Genomic DNA, 6860 nt, shown 5'->3' on the forward strand with positions numbered 1-6860 from the left:
AGAAGGCTAGTTGGAATTAAAAGAAGCTGCATTAATATAACATCTTCTGCTTTTTAAAAATTATTTTGGGGATGTGAGTGTCACCTGTAAGGTCAGCATTTGTTGCTCATCCCTTTTTCAAAAAATATTTTTCTTCATGTTTACATTTTTCACTGTACATAAAAATAGATTCATAGAATTTACAGTGCAGAAGGAGGCCATCCGGCCCATCGAGTCTGCACCGGCTCTTGGAAAGAACACCCTACCCAAAGTCAACACCTCCACCCTATCCCCATAATCCCATAACCCAGTAACCCCACCCAACACTAAGGGCAATTTTGGACACTAAGGGCAATTTATCATGGCCAATCCACCTAACCTGCACATCTTTGTGACTGTGGGAGGAAACCGGAGCACCCGGAGGAAACCCACGCACACACGGGGAGGATGTGCAAACTCCGCACAGACAGTGACCCAAGCCGGAATCGAACCTGGGACCCTGGAGCTGTGAAGCGATTGCGCTATCCACAATGCTACCGTGCTGAGATTAGACGGTAACAGTTTACATGTTGTTCTTTTTCGGTACCACCACCCTCCCTCCGCCCCACTTTGCCCCCCCCCCCGTCCCCGCCACTTCCCCCCTCTGCTGTTTCCAGGTATTATCCTAGGCCCTTTCTTTCATCGCAGGTCGTTATTTGGTGTTTGTCTTTTTCTTGAGGCCTGGTGTTGGGCTCTCTGGTCCCTGTGTCGGTCTCTCTCTAGCCTCCCCCGTGGTGTTTCATCCGGTCTCTCCCCCCGCTGTTGCCTCCCCCTCTCTCTTTCCTGTCTGCTTTCTGTGGTCCCGGTGGCTCCCGTGTCCCACCCCCTGCACTCTTCCCCCCCCACCCACCCCCCCCCCACTATCAGTTATTGGTTTCGAACAGGTCTTGGAACAGGTTGGTGAATGGCCCCCAAGGTTTGTAGAAGCTATCTTCAGACCCTCGAATGGTGAACTTGATCTTCTCCAGGTGGAGAAATTCCGATAGGTCTGCAAGCCAGTCTGCAGTTGTGGGTGGTGCTGCTGATCGCCAGTAGAGCAGGATTGTCTGGTTGGCGATTAGGGAAGCAAAGGCAAGGGCAACAGCCCTCTTCCCCGCATGTAGCTCTGGCTGCTCTTATACCCTGAAGACTGCCACATTCGGGCACGGCTCCACCTCACCCCCACAACTTGGACATCACCTCAAAGAAGGCTGTCCAAAACTCGACAAGTCTGGGGCAGGACCATACATGTGGGTGTGGTTGGCCGGGCCTCCCTGGCACTGTTCACATTTATCCTCCATCTTTAGGAAGAACCTGCTCATTTGGGTTTTTGTCAGGTGTGCTCTGAGCACCACTTTTAGCTGTACGAATCTTAGCCTTATGCATGAGGAGGTGGAGTTGCACCTGTTCAGGGCTTCACTTCACCCTATTTCCATCCCTAGCTCTTCCTCCCATTTTTCCCTTGTTTCATCCAGTGGGAAACATGTCCTTTCTAAAAGTCGTCTGTGTATGTCCCTGCAGTTCCCCTTTCCCAGACTGTCCGTGTTCAATAACTCCTCCGACATTATGTCTCTCAGGGCCTTGGGTATCTTGTTGTCTCCTTGCGGAGAATATTTTTGATTTGCAGATGTCGGAGTTCCTGTCCGTTCGGTAGTTCCAGTCTCTCCGTCAGTTCCTCAAAGGTCGTTAGTCTGACCCCCAGATATGCGGGGGAGAGGGATATGCGTTGAGCTGTGTATACCCGTTGATGGTCTGACTATAATCGATGACCATCCTATGCTTCTCCCCGGTCTTTACAACCACTACTTGAGCTCTCCAGGGACTGATGCTCCCCTTGATAATACCTTCCTTCAGTAACCGCTGGACTTCCGACCTAATAAAGGTCCGGTCCTGGGCAGTGTACCGTCTGCTCCTGGTGGCGACGGGTTTGCAATCCGGGGTGAGGTTCGTGAAAAGGGAAGGCGGATCGACCTTGAGGGTCGCGAGGTTGCAGACAGTGAGGGGGGTATAGGGCCGTCGAATTTAAAAGTTAAACTTTGGAGGTTACATTGGAAATCTAACCTGAGGAGTGTGGCAGCGCAGAGGTAAGGGAGGACGTAGAGGCGGAAATTTTAAAATTCCCTTCCCTGGACCGTGAGGTTCGCTATGTAGAACCCTTTGATCTCTCCAGAGTGAGACCCGGAGGCCAGGGAGATTCTTTGATTAACTGGGTGGATGGGAAGAGAACAGCGCCTTACCGTGTTGGGGTGTATGAAGCTTTCTGTGCTCCCGGAGTCGATCAGGCAGGATGTTTTGTGCCCGTTGATGAGCACGGTCATCGTTGCGGTCGAGAGCGTTCGGGGCCGAGATTGGTCCAGGGTCTCCGAGGCAAGTCGTGGCAAAAGCTGGAGGTTTTCTTCGGGCGATGTGTGGTCATCCGAATCAGGGTCCTGAGACTCCAGTCAAGATGGCGGCGCCCACTGGACGCAAATGGCTGGGGGTGTGCAAGATGGCGGCGCCCATCCGTCACACGTGGTCCCTGGGGAACAAGATGGCGGTGCCCGGGGCCCGCACATGACTCTGGAAAAAGAAGATGGCGGTGCCCGCTGGCCGCACGTGGCTCGTGGAGAGGGTTGGGGTGGCGGTCCCGGTTCGCCCCCGGAGACCGCGGCGACCGCCCGGCCTGGCATACCGCCACAAAATGGCCCTCTTTTCCGCACCCTTTGCAGGTGGAGGAGCGGGCCGGGCAGCGCTGCCGGGGGTGCTTGGCTTGCCCGCAAAAATGGCAGCGGGGCCCCCCGGGGTTGCATCGCAGTCACGCACCACAAGCTTGTGGGGGGATGGGGGATGCATCGGAGTCGGCCGCGGGGGGATTCCACGCTGCCCAAGGCGCTGCCGTGCGGTCGGGGACGCACGCATGGGCGTTTCGGGAGGCCACATCCAGGGAGCTAGCAAGGGCCAGTGCCTCCTTGAGGCCTAGTGTCTCTTTTTCTAGCAGCCGCTGATGGATTTGGGAGGACAGCATACCTGCAACGAATGCGTCCCAGATCAAAAGTTCTGTGTGGTCGCTGGCTGAAATTTGCGGGCAGTCACAGTTCCTACCTAACACCAGGAGCGCACGGTAGAATTCCTCCAGCAATTCCCTGGGGTTTGTCGCCTCGTCACTAGCAGATGTCGGGCGTAGACCTGGTTTACTGGGCGAATATAGTGTCCTTTCAACAGGACCATCGCGGCCTCGAAATTGTCCACATCCTCGATGAGGGTGTAGATCTCTGGGCTCACCCTCGAGTGAAGAACGTGCATCTTCTGGTCCTCCGTGGGTGTAGTTGTGGCCATCCTGAGGTACCCGTTGAAGCACGCCAGCCAGTGTTTGAAGGTTGCCGCTGCGTTTGCCGCTTGGGGGTTGAGTTGCAGACATTCCGGCTTGATTCGGAGTCCATTCTTTAAAATCTAGTCCAATAAATTGATGGTCGACCAATGACTCCAGAAGTGAGATTGGATGACAATTGAAGGCTTTATTGGACAAGATGTTTCCCCCAGCAGCGCTGGTACAGAATGCAGCTGCTAGGGAGACACAGGCTCTTATACTCCGCCTTATTGGGCGGAACCAGCAGGCAGGCTTCACCAATGCCTTGCTGTCTCTTGCTGAGATCTTGCTGTCTCAGGTACCTCCCACACCAATGGTCTTACAGCATCAACCTGGGTACCCTAATACCCCTAATACCGACTACCACAATCACCTCTGGTGTTCTCACCCCGGATTGGGTCAGCATCACATTCAGCAGCTGTCTGATGTTTGCAGTTAGCTGTATGCCCTAAACAAAGCCTATCTGGTCCTCTGCGACCACTTCTAGTATGCAGCTCTCCAGTCTCTTGGCCAGGATTTTGGCAAGTATTTTCGCATCCACATTGAGCAGCGAAATGGGTCTGTATGATCCGTATTCTGTTGGGTCTTTTTTGAGTATCACCAATATGGTGGAGGCAGGGTGCCCCTCGCTAGTGGACTTGCGAACATCTCCCGCAAGTGCGGGACGAGAGCCAGCGCAAATTTTTTGTAGAAGTCCGCTGGGAACACATCAGGTCCCAGAGCTTCTGTTGTTCATCCTTAATCGAATTTGAGAATGTGGTGGTGAGCCTTTATCAACTTTTACCTGAGCTTTAGCAAACCCTTTACAACTAATGAAGCAGTTTTGAAGCATCGTCAGTTGTAATGTAGGAGGAGTGACAGTAAATTTACACAGAACACGGTCCTGAAAACAGCACTGCGGTAATGGGTAGTTCATCTGATTTAGGTGTTGATTGAGAGATAAGGGTCGAGATTCTCCGACCCTGCGCAGGGTCGGAGAATCACCGGGGAGGGCGCGTGAATCGCGCCACGCCGCCCGACGCCGGCTTGCCGATTCTCGGGCACCGATTTTCGGGCACCTGCAGGATCGCTGCCGCGCCGGTCGGGGGACGTTGAAAGCGCCCCCCCGCCCAGCGATTCTCCGGCCTCAACAGGCCGAGTGCCCACCGAGTTTGGCCGTATCCCATCGGCGTGGGTTACGTAGGGTCCCACCCGGCGGGACCACGGAGTTCTGTCTGTGGTGCCCATCCTGGTGGGGCGGGGGGGGGGGGGGGGGGGGGGGGGGGGGGGGGCTCTGGTGGCCTGGCCCGCAATCGGGGCCGACCGATCGGTGGGCAGGCTAGTTCCGTGGGGGCTTATGTTCTTTCACGCCCGGCCCCTGTATATTGCCTGGGGGCCGGTGCTAAGACGGGAACCCACGTGCATGCGCTAACTCATGCCAGCCGTGGCGCGCCGGCTTTCGGGCGCTGGAACTTCGGACACCACTCCGGGGCCATTCTAGCCCCCTAGGAAAGGGTGGATACCTGCCATTTGAGGCCCTTTGACGCCGGAGTGGTTCGCGCCCTTTTGCATGCCGGAATCAGAACTTGGCCGCGGGATTAGAGAATCCCGGCCAAGAATTGACCTAGATACTGAGACGAACTCCCTGCTATTCTGTGAAATATTGCTATGGGATCTTTTACATCCACCTGTTAAGATGTTTTATGAGCCATATTTGAAAAGTCAGCTTGTTTGTTTCTATAAATGGCATGGGTCAAAACTAACCTGAACTTAATATAGAAACTTAGGTCAGTCTTTGCTCCTGTCCTAGGTTTCTCTATGATTTCTTTGACAACCTTTACTTAAGCTTTTTTCGTTCCATTTTTGGCTTCCATATGTTTTTTTATTTACACCTTCATGACTTTTTCCTTTGTCTGGTTTGCAGAGTCCGTCAGTCACCTTCAATAGCTTCTATTCCTTTGTAACAGAATTGCAATTAGATCTATATTGATAGTTCAAGGTTGTTCCATAAATGTAATGTAATGTGACCCAGGGAACATTCATAGTGCCAGTGGATAGGTTTCTCAGTCTATTTTGGAGCATTCAGCTCCAGAAGCTTGCAAGATTTTGTTTACATGTTGCCTTTGAAAGCTTGGATGGTTCATCTTCAAAATTACTTTGCTAAAGTGATTCCATCCAGTAAGCCAACCTGCTTTTCTCAAAAACTATTTCATGGGGATTTTTAAATTATTTTTTGTTACAGTTCTTTTCCTGTTCAAGAGGATGATCGATGTCAGTGTTGGTGGCTGGAAATCTTGGGGCGCGATCCAATGACCATGCTGCGCCCGAATGTCAGCTCGTTGCGGCGCAGCATGGCCGCCCATTGTGGGCGGGATCACTTTTTGGCAGATCTGCATATTAAAGCAAGACAGCTAGTCTCACTCTAATGTGCAGATTCTTGAGGTACCTAAGGCTTTGGGATTCATCCCCTCTGCCTCGGTGACCTCAGGCGAGCAGTGGTCCCCAGATGGAACAGTGCTTGGGGGGCCTCCAAGGGAATTGGAGGCTTCTGGCCTGGCATCTTAGCAGTGGCAGGCTGGCACTGCCAAGGTGCCCAGGTGGTATTTTTTGTAAGACTGGGGTGAGGGTGCAGTGGGGCCCCCCCATAGTGTGTTCAGGCTTGGAGGGGTGGGGGTGTATGGTTTTTGGGGTTGCTTCAGGCACTCCAGAGATTGGGGTGCCATTTGGAAATGGTGCCCTGATCTCTCGTGGATTCCCGCTGAGGCCCCCTATACAGTGCAAGTCATGTTATAGAGCCATGTGTTTCTCAGCACTGCAAGCGCCTAGAAACAGGCAGCTAAATGCACTCCCTATGGGAGTGAAACGCGTCCAATATTTCCAGATATTTGCATTCAGTCATCATTGAGGATGACCCACTAAGCAGAACTATTTTTACTTTTGTAAAAATGTAATTTTTGAAACCATGGTCCTGACTCCCGTTGCATAAGAGGCCTCAGCGGGAAACGTGCAGCTGAGGCCACACATAGCTCGTCTTTTACACGAGGCCCCATAAAGTGATCCCCAACCTTCCTCCTGTCCCCGCCCGCTGCCGCCAGCCTGAATGCACTATGGAAGGGTCTCCAACCCCTCATCACCCATGCAGGGCACCCTGGCCCATGCACAAAATGCCAGCTTGGCACCCTGGCAGTACCTATGCCAGTTCCACATGGATACCTTGGAAGTGCCAGGCTGGAAGTGCCCTGGGCACTTTGGTAGTGCCAGGGCACCACCCCGCTCGAAGGGCATGCAACTGGGCGCCTCCATTCCCCAGGGAGATCCCCACTGCCATTCCATCTGGTCTCCATTTGTAGGGACCAGTACCAAACGACGCTCACCCGAGGAGATAAATCCCAAAGCCTCAGGTACCTCGGAAATCTGCACATTAGAGTCAGACTTACTGTCTCACTTTAATATGCAGATTTGACAAAAAGTCATTTCAACATCTCACAAGGTCGTGCTACATCTCGTGAGGCGTCGTGAGCCAGGTAGAGCCCGGGAG

The sequence above is a fragment of the Scyliorhinus canicula genome, chromosome 1 (assembly GCF_902713615.1).
Source record: "Scyliorhinus canicula chromosome 1, sScyCan1.1, whole genome shotgun sequence".
Classification (NCBI taxonomy): Eukaryota; Metazoa; Chordata; class Chondrichthyes; order Carcharhiniformes; family Scyliorhinidae; genus Scyliorhinus; species Scyliorhinus canicula.